Source organism: Triturus cristatus, chromosome 1_1 (genome assembly GCF_964204655.1).
Source record: "Triturus cristatus chromosome 1_1, aTriCri1.1, whole genome shotgun sequence".
NCBI lineage: Eukaryota > Metazoa > Chordata > Amphibia > Caudata > Salamandridae > Triturus > Triturus cristatus.
Window position 1 is genome coordinate 103,871,321 of NC_140579.1, and position 13,192 is coordinate 103,884,512.

Consider the following 13,192-nt stretch of genomic DNA (forward strand, 5'->3'; position numbering starts at 1 on the left):
ATTGCATTCAATTACATCACAGCTAACCTCTCTAGTGGGATGGTACTCGCTCACCGCTATGGCCTAGCCTCTATGACCATGGGCCTGAGATTAACAGCTCTACTTCCATTTTTTTTTGTTGCATATTTATATAGCGCGAACACGACCCGAAGGTATTGGAGCGCTTTACATGAGCACCGTATTTACATTACACGTTCAGGCACGGGGAGATAAAGTGATTTGCCCAGAATCACAGGATGTGGACGCGACCTCGAGGCTCGAACAAGTCTGCAGTCTAGCCGACGGACCACATCCACTCCCCCATCTCTGACTAGTTGACAATTTGTTCACTGCCAGAACCCATAATACCTCCATCGTCGTACCACAGAAAGTAACGACAAGCTGCTGGGTATGTTTGAACCTTATTTAACAACCTTGTGTAATACTCGGATATTGTGTAGTTTGGACCTTCGTAGCAACCTATGGTTCACCTTACGTAACGACCTTGATGTATTATGGGCTTTATGTAACAACCTATGTTTTATTGTAAAGCGCTCTAGTATCTTTGGGTAAAGTCCGCACAGTATAGACTGTAATTTTTTTTTTTTTTTTTTTTAAATACCATGCCCGTGTGACCGTAAACGCCACATCCGGGCTGACTATTTGCACCCAGTTCAGCCCCGTTCCCCCGCTATGGACAGCACAGGGGGCGGACACGCAGCCCTGGTGCCATCCCACCGCCCGTGGAGGAGCTGCCCGGGCAGAGAGCGCAGCCAGGCAGGCCCAACCCACCCGGACACGCCAGCGGTGTTTACACTCTGCACAGGCACGCGCCTACTCCACAGCCTATCAGCAATGCCGAGGATTGCGCTGTGATTGGTGAGGACGCCGCCTAACCGCCACTCCAAGCCCACTTTACGAGCCCCGCCCATTCCCTGATGACGCGCAGGATAGTTCAACCGCGGGAATGGTTTTCACCGACCCGGAAGTAGTTGGTGGCACGGAGACACACACAGATCATTCGCTAAAGACAGATAACGGGCACTGGGCTGAGTGCACGGACGGGCCAGGTAAGAGGCGGATAGGGGGTGGTATTATTCCCTCCTCCGGCACTTCATCCTCCTCCACGCTACCTTATTTATTCTTCTTATGCCTATCTCCTTCCCACCTCCTTACACACTTTATCTTCCTAGTCACCCACCACCTCCCTGTTCTCCACCACAATGTTTTATCTTTCTCTTCTAGACGTCCACCACCTTTCCATCCTCTACACACTATTCTTTTCCTCTGCACCTCTTTCTTCTCACTCCCACCTTATTCGACACCCTCCCTTTCCCATCCTGCATTGCTCCATATTCTCCAGCCTCATACTTCTCAACATTCTGTGCCCAAAAGAAGTAGGATTTTTTCATGTTTAAAACATGGAAGTTAGCAGAATGTGACATTACAGGAAATTACACCACATAACATTTGACCTGTACGACCATCTCATCACAACAGATAGATAATTTTATTGCAGTTAATTAAAACTTACAATTTAAAATACACAATTTTAAAAGAGATGCATATCAAAAGTAAAAATTAATTGCCAGGAGTCAAAGTTATGAAGTTCATGTAATAGTTTAAATTTTTTGTTATTGTTCGTTAGAGCTGTGGCCCATAAGTTTATGCTCAGAGGCACTGTCTGTCTGTTTCTCAAGTTCCTCGTTTTGTGTCTCCTTAATTCTCTCCGCCACTACGTCAAAGTAATTTGTAAATCTGCAGTTTAATTGGGTCTCCTGCGGATTGAAACATACTTTGACTGCGTGTCTACAGGTTCTAATACCCTTTTGTTTCCATATTGCGCGTAATAAGGATCTCCTTTTGTCCATTAAGATTGGGCAGATACATATTATGTGGATTAGATCTTCAGGTCCTGTACTGCAGAGACGGCAAGTTTTGTCTTCCTGATTCCTTTTCCATGGAGCCAGGTGAGGGAGAATTGGTAATATACCGAGTCGCAGTTTTAAAAATTTCTCTTTGGTCTTCTGTTTGAATCCGTGGTCCATATACGCTTGAGGCTTTAATGTTTTATAATCGTTTAGGACTGTCTATCCGTGTGCCCTTTTTGCTAGAGTTTCCTTGTCCTCTAGTAGCGATGTTATTTTTGTAACCTTTCTAACTAGTTTTTTAAAACTTTTGTCATCTACTGGGGTGTTCCAGAGGTCCGACAGTTCGAGTACTTCTAACGATTCCATCAGATATTTCCTTGCGTATGATCGTTCTCGCCGCTGCAGCTCAATCCAAAGGTGGGCGTTTAAAGTGCCTTGCTCTGCATTTCTAATCTTATGCCAGCATTTTATGAAGCTGCCCCTTCTTTCCACTGTCTGTTTTTGAACTCCAAACGGATTTGCGCAGGAGATACATAATTGGGTAGCCGAAAGATGGATCTGTAAGTTTTGCTTATCACTCTGTCGAGGGTAAGAGCATCTTTTCCGAGAGTTGATTCGCTCCCGTATGTCAGCGTCGGTTAAAGGCGAGCTCTCAATAGTTGTAGAAGCGGGTCAAGTGTATAGTCTGGCAATATTTTCTTCAAGGGGATCATCGCGAGACAACTCATGGTGCCTTTTCGTTGTAACGTCTCTAATTGCGGTTTGGACGAGCCTCTGCTGTGTACTTGGACTCCCAGGTATTTGTAGCATGCTACATGGTCCAGTTTATGTCCGTCCAGGTACCAGCAGTTTTTCCTGGCCTTCTTATAATTCACAGCCATAGTTTTTGTTTTCTTTAGGTTGATTTTTAATCCATTACGCTGTGAAAATGTACTGGTAGTGTTTAGAACTTGCTGAAGGCCAATTGGAGTTCGACTTATTAGAACCAGGTCATCGGCATAGAGGAGGTTGGACAGCGTGATGTCCCCCAACCGTGGGGCGTGCGATTTGGTGCTGTCCAATTCCCCTGGTAGATCTGCCAGGAAAAGATTAAACAAAGTAGGGGCTAGGACGCACCCTTGCTTCAGTCCTTTAGAGGTGTTGATTCGCCTGGAGAGGTGCGTCCCGTCTCCCAGCTTAATCTTAACCCAGGTGTTGGTGTGAAGTAAGATTAGCTGCTTCAGGAGGGGTTGCGGTATCCCCCCATTTGTCAAGCTTTCGCCAAAGTTTGCCCCAGTCCACATGGTCGAAGGCTGAGCTGTAGTCGATAAAACATAGAAACAGCGAGTTCTTTCCTACTTTGGCCGCGTCTGTCAGCAGAGTTAGTGCCATAACATTGGTGGTAGTTCCTTGTCCTCTGCAGAACCCTGTTTGATTTGCTGGGATTATGTGATTGGACGCTGCCCAAGATGTCAATTCGTCCAATAGAATGCCAGCATAATACTTTGCTTCTATGTCAAGTAGAGCGATCAGCCGATAATTGCAAGGATCACTCCTGTCTCTTTGCTTATGAATTGGGCTTATGGTCGATCCTTGCCAGGATTCCGGGCAGATTTCTAATTCTTGTATGCCCACAAAGAGCGGTACTAGTGTGTTGCTCCAGAATTCGATGTCCTGCTTAAATATTATCGGTGGTATCCCATTTGGGCCTGGAGCTCCTTCCATTTTCCCCTTCTTTATTTTAATTTTTATCCGATCCGCTGTTATGTTGATTTTGTTCTCTATGATGCTCGTTAGTGTGCTGTTGTTCTTTGCCCCATCAGTCTTCTTTTGGTCGTATTTTCCCGTTGTCCTTTCCTTGGGATTTCTAGACCCTTTTTCAGTCTTTCCTGTTTCATTGACCTTTTGATGGTTGTCTGTTTCTTGTGTTGTCAGGGCTGTGGAGTTACATTCGTCGGTTTGGTTAAAGTGATTGTGCAGGTAGTCAGCCCAAGCTGCCTCTGATATGTAGGAGTTTATTCCTTGATGGCCTGGCCGCTGCAAGCTGTGAATTGTTTGCCAAAATTTGGCACTGTTTTTTAGTTTCGAATCGTACTTTATTTTTGCCCAGAGTTCGTCATTCGCCTGTCTTTTGTTTTCCCACGTTGCCTTTCTTAGGTTTGCTTTTAAACCGCGTAGAGCGTCTTGCAAAGGCCCTTTTTTAGGCTGTATACGTAGTTGGTTTAAAGGTTGCTTTATATTCCGTTTAATTCTTTTTATATCCAGCGTGTTAGTCTTACGTGGTACAGACTTAGGAGTTTTGCCTTTAACTGGCCTTGATTTTGTTGCATATTTGGTCCCCAAAGTCTTTGTATACCACTCCCAGGCCTCTATTGGGTTTGTAACCAAATTGCCCTGATGGATAAGCTCCTTCGCGTTTAAAGACAGTTCTTCGATGTTATTTTGTTTATATCTTATGCGTTTGAAGTCTGATGTATATTCGGATCTAGCGCATGCCCTGACTTCCGTGGGGTTATCTCTGGTTATTCTTAGAACGATTTCTTGTGGCAAATGGTCACTAACACCCAGCTTAAATGATTTGATGATGTCAAATAGGGGGAGAGTTGCAAATACATAGTCTAGGTGGGAGGAAATTGCTGCCGAATGGTAGGTTGATGCTGGAGGGGTGTCTTCTTTATACCGGCCATTCAGCGCCCTTAGGTTTAATTGCTCTAATTCTTTTAACAATTGGTTCGAACAGTTGGTTTGTTTAGTTGGAAGTGGTTGTGCCTGGGTTGGTATTCCCCAGGCTCTGTTAAGTTCGTGTACCAAATCATCGTCCGTTGCGGTCCCAAAGAGAAACAGGTTAAAGTCTCCTGCCAAGATTACATTTTCAACATCCCCCTCATCCATAATTCTTGCTGTCTCTTTGACCAGCTCTCATGCACCTTTCCATCTTTGCTTCGGGTGTATGTAAGAGTTAACTATTACCAGGTGGTGGTCCAGCTTTCTGGTGTTGATTGTTATCTCAGTCGCCTGTATGACGTTAGGAGCTATAGTTTTGATCTTTATTTCCTTCATTGATCCTACTATGAGGATTGAGGCAAAGATCATTAATCCGCCTGCGCTATGGCCAAAGGGTGAGGTCCTGGTAGCTGGGACGATTTGCGTCATGTAGCCTTCAAGGGCTATCTCAGCTTCTTCCCAGGTTTCTGGAAGTAGTATCAAGTCAAATGTCCTTAAGTATTTTAGTGTTTCATGATCATCCAATTTGTCAGTCAAGCCATTGATATTCCAAATACATACTCTAAGGTTATTCAATATTGTATGTGTTGAGGGCTGCACAAGGGGTCCTTGTCATTGCCCACCTCTGTTTGTTATTTTTCGCAGTATTATGTCCTGATTAGGAGCTATAGATTTCGTTATTACCGTTTTAGTGTGTGAGGGCCTTCCTTGGCGGCCTGGCGACTGGCTGAGGGCTCCTTTTAGAATTGATGTAGCTTTGTGCGGGTTTTCTTTTTCACTCTCCCTTAAAAACGGTGTTGGGTAGGCTGGCCTTCTGCCTGGTTCCAGCCTTATTCCCCATTGAGCGAATTTGTTAAGTTCTCCTAAAATCCGGTCGACCAGATCATTTGACGCCCATGTTGTCTTTGTCGTTTCTAGTTTGGACTGGTCGAGTACAGGTTGGAATTCGATTTGAAGTAAGTCGGTTGTGGTGATGTCTTCCAGACCTTTGATAGATGTAATTAATTTGATTATGTTTCCTCTATTCAAGGTGTCCATTCTGCCCCTAGATTTGTACTCTGGAGCGAATATTAGTATATCTGTCTTATTTATTGAAGTGTCTCTGGATACTCGGGCTGCGGTTTGTTCAGGATGGTAAGCCCCGGTGGAGGATAGGTCATTGATGTTAACAGTTGTGGCTGAAGTTGCCCTTGTTTTAGGTTGTTCCGATTCCTGCTCCAGGGCCGACTGTTTCACATTTTGTAGCGTGGCCCTTGGCCAGTTGTCGATGTGGCTCCTTGCTGTGCTGCATGAGTCAGACTCTATTTCGAATCTTTCCTGCTGATGTGAGCGTTGTGCCTTTATAACCTCTTCGTGCCCAGGATGTTCTATTGCTGTCTCTAATAGTTCCGTTGATCTCGGTATTTTAAGTTTGAGGGTCCTTGTGGTTGACAGTTTTTTGCCCAAGGGCGGGGTCTGCTCGGCCTGGTTTAAAAGTCCCGCCGTCTCTTCTTGTTCCACTTGGCAGTGGGATTCCACTGTCTGCCCCTCCTGTTAATGGGCCATGGCTGTCGTTTTCCTGTTCCTGCCCTTCCTTTTTTGTTTCCGGCGGGTTCGTGAGTTTGTAGGCACCTCTGTTGTGGCTGTTTCTTGAGGTGAGAGGTTTGAGAGTGCATTTTTTGGCGGTTGTCTGGCAATAGAGGAACAGGTCTTCTCGTTTTGGGACAACTCATTCTCTGCTTTTTCTGTGATTTCTGTGATTCCGTGTGGTTGGGAGTCCCTTGCAATGATTCCCTCCTTGGCTGTATCTGTCAAGTCCGATGGTACGATTGGTTTCAGATTGACCAGAAGGTTCTCTAGCATGGTTGGTAGTGTCGATAGTTTGTTAATTATTGGGGAGCAGTCGCATTCCGTTCTTGCTATAGCAGAGAGTTCTGCTGCTTCCTGACCCCTTTTTATTAAGCCGTTTAAGTCGCCTAGTTTCTTCTCAATCCCTGAAGTGAATTCAGCTAGTGTTTGCAGTACTGTTAACTAGGGGTGGGCGGAATTTGCGTAATCACGTTACGCAAATCTCCGCGAAACGGTAAAAAATCTCCGCGAACACGCAGAAATTCCGCGAACACGCGGAATTGCTTGTTCGCGATACTTTTTTCCTGTTCGCGATCGCTGTTTGCGTGCTCGGGGTGAAATATCTCGCGAACACGCATATTGAGAACGCGAACAAGCAAAAAACTTCGCGAAGTCGCGGAACGCAGATTTTTGGGCAATTTCGCGTTCTCCGCGGAACGCGAAATTACCCAAATTCCGCAAATTCCGCGAACGGAACGGAATTTAGGCCCAGGCCTACTGTTAACTGCATATCTAGTTTCTCTGATTGATATTGAAAGGCTGCTGCTGATAGTTGTAATGTATTTAGTAGGTTTGCCCAGAAGGTAATGTACGTGCTTTTGGTCTCGCTCTCTGGTCTCCTGGTGCTTGGAGTTGTAGTGGGTTTTAGATTGTACGCCGCCACTAGATCTTGCCACTCCTGTCTTGCAAGCAAAGACATATCGCTGTCTATAGTGTATGGAATCTCTCTTTGCCGATTTTTTTTTTTTTTTTTTTTTTTTTTTTTTGCATGTTGGGGCGGCCCGTGCCGCTCTGCTCATTTGGGGCCGTATAGGGGGCGTCTTTTGCACTCTTCAGCGTCGGTGAAAGGCTGCTATTTTGTCATGATGTTACTATCCTAGCATCCCGCACGCTGCAAGGTTTTTGCCATGGTGGACCTGTTTGTTGATCTCCCCCGTCCTGTGGGTCATTTTGTTCTAGAATAATGGAGACATCTAATGCTCTATCTATACTTGACCCACTGAATGTTGTATCCTTGTCTGGGGAGCTTTCTGTTTTTATCCTCCTGAGCTGAGTCTGTATGCCTTGGGGGTTTGTCAGTTCGGTGTCTGGTTGACTGTTGAGCTCCGCTGGCGGGTCTGCTGATGAGTATAGTATTCAGTCTTCTTCATTGTTAATTGTTAAGCTGCTTTCAATTGATGTAATAAGATTATTAGCGGTGTGTATGTCCACTACTGTAACTTTTGGCGTTTTTTCTGATTCCGGTATTTTTTGTTCATGTAATGGTAGATATTCTATCTTCCCTGGCTCCAATGGAGTTGGTAGACCTTCTAGGTTTTCATTGTTAGTAAAAAGTGCTGCTCCTGGATGTTTTAAGAACGCAAATTTCGTGTAGATTTTTGGTTGGTAAGAGTATGAAATTTTCCTAGCTGGTTCTCTATCAATGGTTATGAGATAGTCGGTTCTTTCTCTTTTCGCTCCTTTTATTAGCTTACTTTGTTTTGTTGAATTGCATGGGTCCGTTGCCATTTCTAAGTTGTTACCTTTATTGGCTTCCATGCCAGTGAGCCAAAGGCAGCCCGTGTCGTCACCGATTTTATTGGCGGAATTGGTATCGTTCGAGTTGTCCTTTCCCTTAATGGCCCTTATTTTGCAGAGGTCTTCATCTGTAGGTGGTAGAGTGGCTCCAACGTCTCTTATAGCCCCCTTATTTTTTTTCGTTTTGATACTGGTTTTGTGATGGACCTTCTCACTTTTCCAGACCTCATACTGGCCCAGAGGCAGTTTAGCTGGGTAGTTGGGTAGCTGGTAGCTAATAGCTGGTTGCTAATAGTTGGTTTTGACTCACAGAGCCACACGGCTTGGGTAAGTGAGGGCGCTGGGGCCACTGGGAGCCGGCAGAACCAACACCAGCCGATGCGCGGGGGGGTCAGCGACTGCCGCCTGACAGCTATCTTGCTGACAGCAATCTTGCCCTGCCTCCCAGTCCTCAGTCCCTCTCCTTACTCTGCTTATTCCTCTCAACGAGGTCACTGGATCTGCACTGACTCGGTCTGCGCTGGGAACTGCTGCAGACGCGGGCGCTGCTCCACTCCTAGCTCCCCCGGCTCACCCCTGCTCGAGCCTCTGGGCAACAGGAGCTGCTGGGGCTGCGTCTCCTGCGGCTCCTTGATCCCTCCTAGGTAATTTTAAGGTTCCCCACCGGCCAGGGACTAGGACTTAGGAGGCGCTTGCAGTTCAGTGACGCCGTGTCGGAGGAGAGAAATGTGTCCACAGTCCCCCTCAGTAGCACCTTTTTTGGGCTCCTGTTTAGAGTCCTTAGCTGGCCTTTTGAAACCTAAAGCCGGCGTTGAAGCCTTATAATATTGAAGACTTTGAGGTCTTAGGTGGGCAGAGCGGTGACACAAGTTTAAAGTTCAGGGGTCGTGGGGGCAAGCAACTCACAGGACGCAGCTACAAGGAGAAGGAGCTACGAGGAAAGGGGACGTCCTTCACCCCTCACCCCTCACTCCTCTCACCTCTAGTGCCACCTGCAATGGCTTTCTCTCACCGTAAAGCCTCCTTCAGTAGTCCATCAGCCTCCAAAGGTACATTGCGCAGCGTCACAGCGTCTCTACTACCGCTCACCGCGCCTCTGGGCTCGCTCAGTTCTCGCGACTTTCCCCCAACGGCAGCCCACTTGGCTCAATCTCTCTCCCCCCTCCTCCTGCTGCAACTCCACCTGACTCGGGGGATTGTGATGAGCCAGTGACGAGTTGGAGGAGGGAGGTTGCGGGGGGCTTAAGGAGAGCCGAGTCGAGGAAGCGGCAGAGGAAAGACCGGTGCCCCCCCCCCCAGCAGTCGGGACAGCGGGGCAACGGTGGGGCAACAGCGGGACAACAACAATCACCCACCCGCTCTGCGTCAGCGTCGGGGAAAAGCTGGATAGCTGGAAAGTCCGGAAAGGATCTGGAGCTCTACTGTGTGCTGGCTGGCTGGCCGTGATTCTTCATCACAACAGATAGCATTACTTCCTCGACCGTCTTCCTCGCCACAGTAATAACCAATGAGCATTCTGCTCCCACAGAAACTCCAAACAAAAGTTAACATACTAGTCACCCTATCCCTCCAATATGGCCCCCAGTGGCTACAACCAATCAGATAAAAGGATACAACAGCCAGAGCACGGCCTGTTTTTTAGGTCTTGCCTAGCAATAAAGCGCCATGCGTTGCTCGCTAGGCGAGATCTATTGTTGTCGACTTGCTCTCGATGGGGGACAGGACATGTGCATGCGTACGGCACGGCCTGGACAGGAGATGTGCACGCGTATGGTTCGAGCAGGAGTTGTAATAACGCCGGAAGCCATACGCGTGCACATCGACTGTCTGTGCCGAAGCTTAACAGACAGGAGATGTGCACGCCTACGGCTCGCGGCGTTATCACAACTCCTGCTCGCACCATACGCGTGCACATGTCCTGTCCAGGTGGAGCATGCCTCCCGCTCAACCCCACTCACCGGCTCTTGTGGGGACTCTGCATTGCTCCCCGGCTGGTCTCCTCGATGGCAGGGGGGACTCGCCTCTTCACCCGGTCCCTCTGTGGTGCAGCAACACGCGGAACTCTGTCTTGGCCACACCCCCTAAAAGACCACCCCCCCCAGTTTTTTCATCCCACTTAAAGCCCTGCATAACGTCACCCTGTCTACACAGCTTTTTTCTACCTCGTTTTAAGCGTGGAGTCCTTCTGTTTCGACATTTGCCCGCACCAGGGCTGCTGTCAGCTGAGCTTTAATCAATCACCTGCACGAATGTTGCCTCGCACACGTGAATCTTCTTACTGCTCAGGCGCGGCGCAAGATCTACTGTGACTGGTGTTTATGCGCACAGTGGTTTATTGTGTGTGGTGGACGGTGTGAGGCTGTGAGCAAGGAGGACTGTCATTGGTTCCAGTACTGAACACGGACATCTGCCATTGGTTTTGATGCTGAACACGGACGGCTGCCATTGGTGGGAGTGAGCGGAGTGCAGGCGCAGCGGAGAAGATGGCGGACACCCTGGAGCTACACAAGCTAAAGGTGTGTTTGTTTCGCTGGGGGTGTTTTCCATTCTGGTGCTTGTGGCTTTACTTTGCCTGTTATTAATCCAGGACCACATGTTCCAGAATGCAAAGCACAGGATTAGACTCTTCCACGTCTCAAGTGCAGAATGGGATCTCCGAGACTGGGGTTTAGTGTAGGAGAGATGAGGAAGCTTGTGCTGCGTGGCGGATTTCGCTCCCATCCCAATTGCACTTTTAAAAATGTCAAATGTATGTATTAAACTACCGCAAGCGCCGAGAAAATGATGTTTTACATTATGTGCTATGCTAAAAATATCCTGTAAATTCACAAATAAGGGTTTAGGTCTCTGGTTTTGTTTAGCAGCTCGACAAAGTGCAACAGTAGACATGTTTCGTGTGGTGTAATCTTTTTTTTCTTGCAAAATGTCCCGTCTAAGAAAACAGTGTTTTGCCAAGTGCATGCATAGTTAGCATGCCAACAGTGGCTCTCAGGGCCATTCTGTACCCAGTTGATGATAATTTCATTTTTCAGGATTTATTTTGTATTTACTTTTCTGTGCATTTTGTTCTTCCTCCGCGTTCCCACGGGTTCTTTGGAGGCCTGAGGGCTGGATATGCAGTTCAATAAATAATCATTAGAATTATATTTTATTAGTGTGAGGCAAGCTTTCTGTGTTGAGTTATATTACAACTACAGTGTGGCTTATTGGATTTTCATATGGGCACCACCAGTGCAAGACTGTTTCACAGTGGCCAGAGGGTGGCAACAGTGCAACTGTGAATCCCTCGCTTCCTACTTCTTGGGAAAGGTCCAGTCTATTTATCGGTCCTTCCCGAGTACTGGTATAGCGATGGGTAGCCCTAAGGAGTCACCTCGCCTGCCCGCCCTGCTCTCACTTCCCCCCCTTACCTTGGATGGGTTTGACAAACTTGCTACGCAAGTTAAATCTGGGTCTCCATCTGATCCAGTGAGGCCTGTTCTCTTCCGAGACCAGACCTTTGTGGGGCGTGTGGCTATACGCTCTCTGGTCAATCTCTCCTTAGAGACTGGGGTTGTTCCCACCAGTTGGAAGCGGGCGGTAGTGTCGCCGATTATTAAAAAAACAATCTCTTGACCCGTCTAAGCCGGAAAGCTATCGTCCCATCTCGCTGTTGCCTTGGCCTGCCAAGTTAACAGAGGCTCATGTCAATCTGGCCCTGTCTGCACACTTAGCCCGGTCCAATGCCCTCGACCCCACACAGAATGGCTTCTGTGCTGGCCACAGCACGGAGACTGCCCTTCTGGTGATGGTGGAACATCTCCGCGCAAGGTTGGATGCTGGTCAGACGGCGGCGCTGATTTTGTTAGATCTCAGCGCCGCATTTGACACTGTATCCCACAGCATCCTCCTTGGGCGGCTCGAGGAGACTGGTATTGGCGGCCTGGCACTGCAATGGTTCCGCTCCTTCCTAGACAACCGCTCCTTTTGTGTTTCCATCCCTCCCTTCAAGTCCAGGTTTCTGCCTCTGGTCATGGGGGTTCCGCAGGGATCCTCGCTGAGTCCCACGCTGTTCAATCTCTATGTGAGACCGCTGGCTGATGTCGCAAGGCAGTGGGGCCTAACCATGGTCTCATATGCCGACGACACACAGCTGGCGGTTACTCTCAGCGGGGATGCGGCTGAGGATGCCCCCAGGTTTCAGTCCGGACTGAAGGCGGTGGCCAGCTGGTTGACAGGTAACTGTCTCCAGCTCAATGCCACAAAAACTGAGGTTATGGTTGTCGGGAAAGGAGTGGAGCTCTGGGGCGACCAGTGGTGGCCTTTGGAACTGGGCCCCACTCCGACCTTAGTGTCGGAGGTGAAGAACCTTGGGGTCTGGTTGGACGCTGGTCTTACTTTTATAGGGCACACCAAAAAAATCGCAGCCTGTTGCTTCGGTCTACTAAGAGGCTTACGGCCGGTGCTTAAGTTCTTTGATGCCCCTACCAGACAGCTTGTGGTCCAGGCAACTATCATCTCTCGTCTGGACTACGCTAGCTCTTTGCTGGTGGGGGCTAACCAGGCTGAGCTAATCCGGCTGCAGCGGGTGCAGAACGCCGCGGCAAGAGCCATTGTTGGACTTCCTAAGTTCTGCCCGGTGTCTCATGTCATCCGCTCCTTGCACTGGCTTCCGGTGAGGAAGCGTATTATCTTCAAGGTCTTGTGTCTGACCTTTAAAATCCTCAGAGGCATCGGCCCTGAGATCTTGGCTAATACCGTTTCTTTTTATGTTCCCACCCGCAATCTTCGATCTCAGGGTCAGGCTCTTGCTGTTGTCCCCAGATTTAGGCTCAGCAGGATGGGGGGCCGGTCCTTTAGGGTGAGAGCCGCGTCAATCTGGAATACCCTTCCTGTTGAAATCCGGCTGATAGAGGACTTGCTGCCGTTTCGCAGAGCCATAAAACCCTTTTTATTCTAGTTTCTTTGTTTTAGTACCTTTCTGTCGCATCATCTCCATGTTGTGTTATAACTGCTCCATGTCTCTGCGCCGGGATGCTCCTTCGCTGGAGTCTCTGTGCGCTTAATAAATTGTTTTAACATAACATAACATAACTTTCGATCACAGTGGCACATTGTCGGCAACTGGCAGGCTTAGTTCACTGTGGCACATGGGAGGCTCCAGTGCAAGCTTCTTTCAAAGTGGCACATAGGCAGCTCCACACCAATGTGAGCTTCCTGTATCATGGGACAACACCAGTGCAGGCTTATTTTATAGTGCCACTCTTCAGTGGCACTTCAAGCGTCTTTTGCAGAGGCACGTTGCAGCTGCATTG

General features: G+C 48.2%; 1 protein-coding gene across 7 annotated transcripts in view; it reads left to right on the forward strand.

The window, feature by feature from the left end:
- The first annotated feature begins 893 nt into the window (after positions 1-893).
- The window catches only part of MDC1 (mediator of DNA damage checkpoint 1), a 212,987-nt gene continuing 200,688 nt past the window's right edge, over positions 894-13,192 (forward strand). For all 7 annotated transcript variants that reach the window (XR_014962557.1, XM_085609059.1, XM_085609185.1 and 4 more), the window contains exon 1: positions 894-1,049. The gene's annotated coding sequence lies outside the window, so the exon portion shown is untranslated. The remainder of the gene's footprint in view (positions 1,050-13,192) is intronic.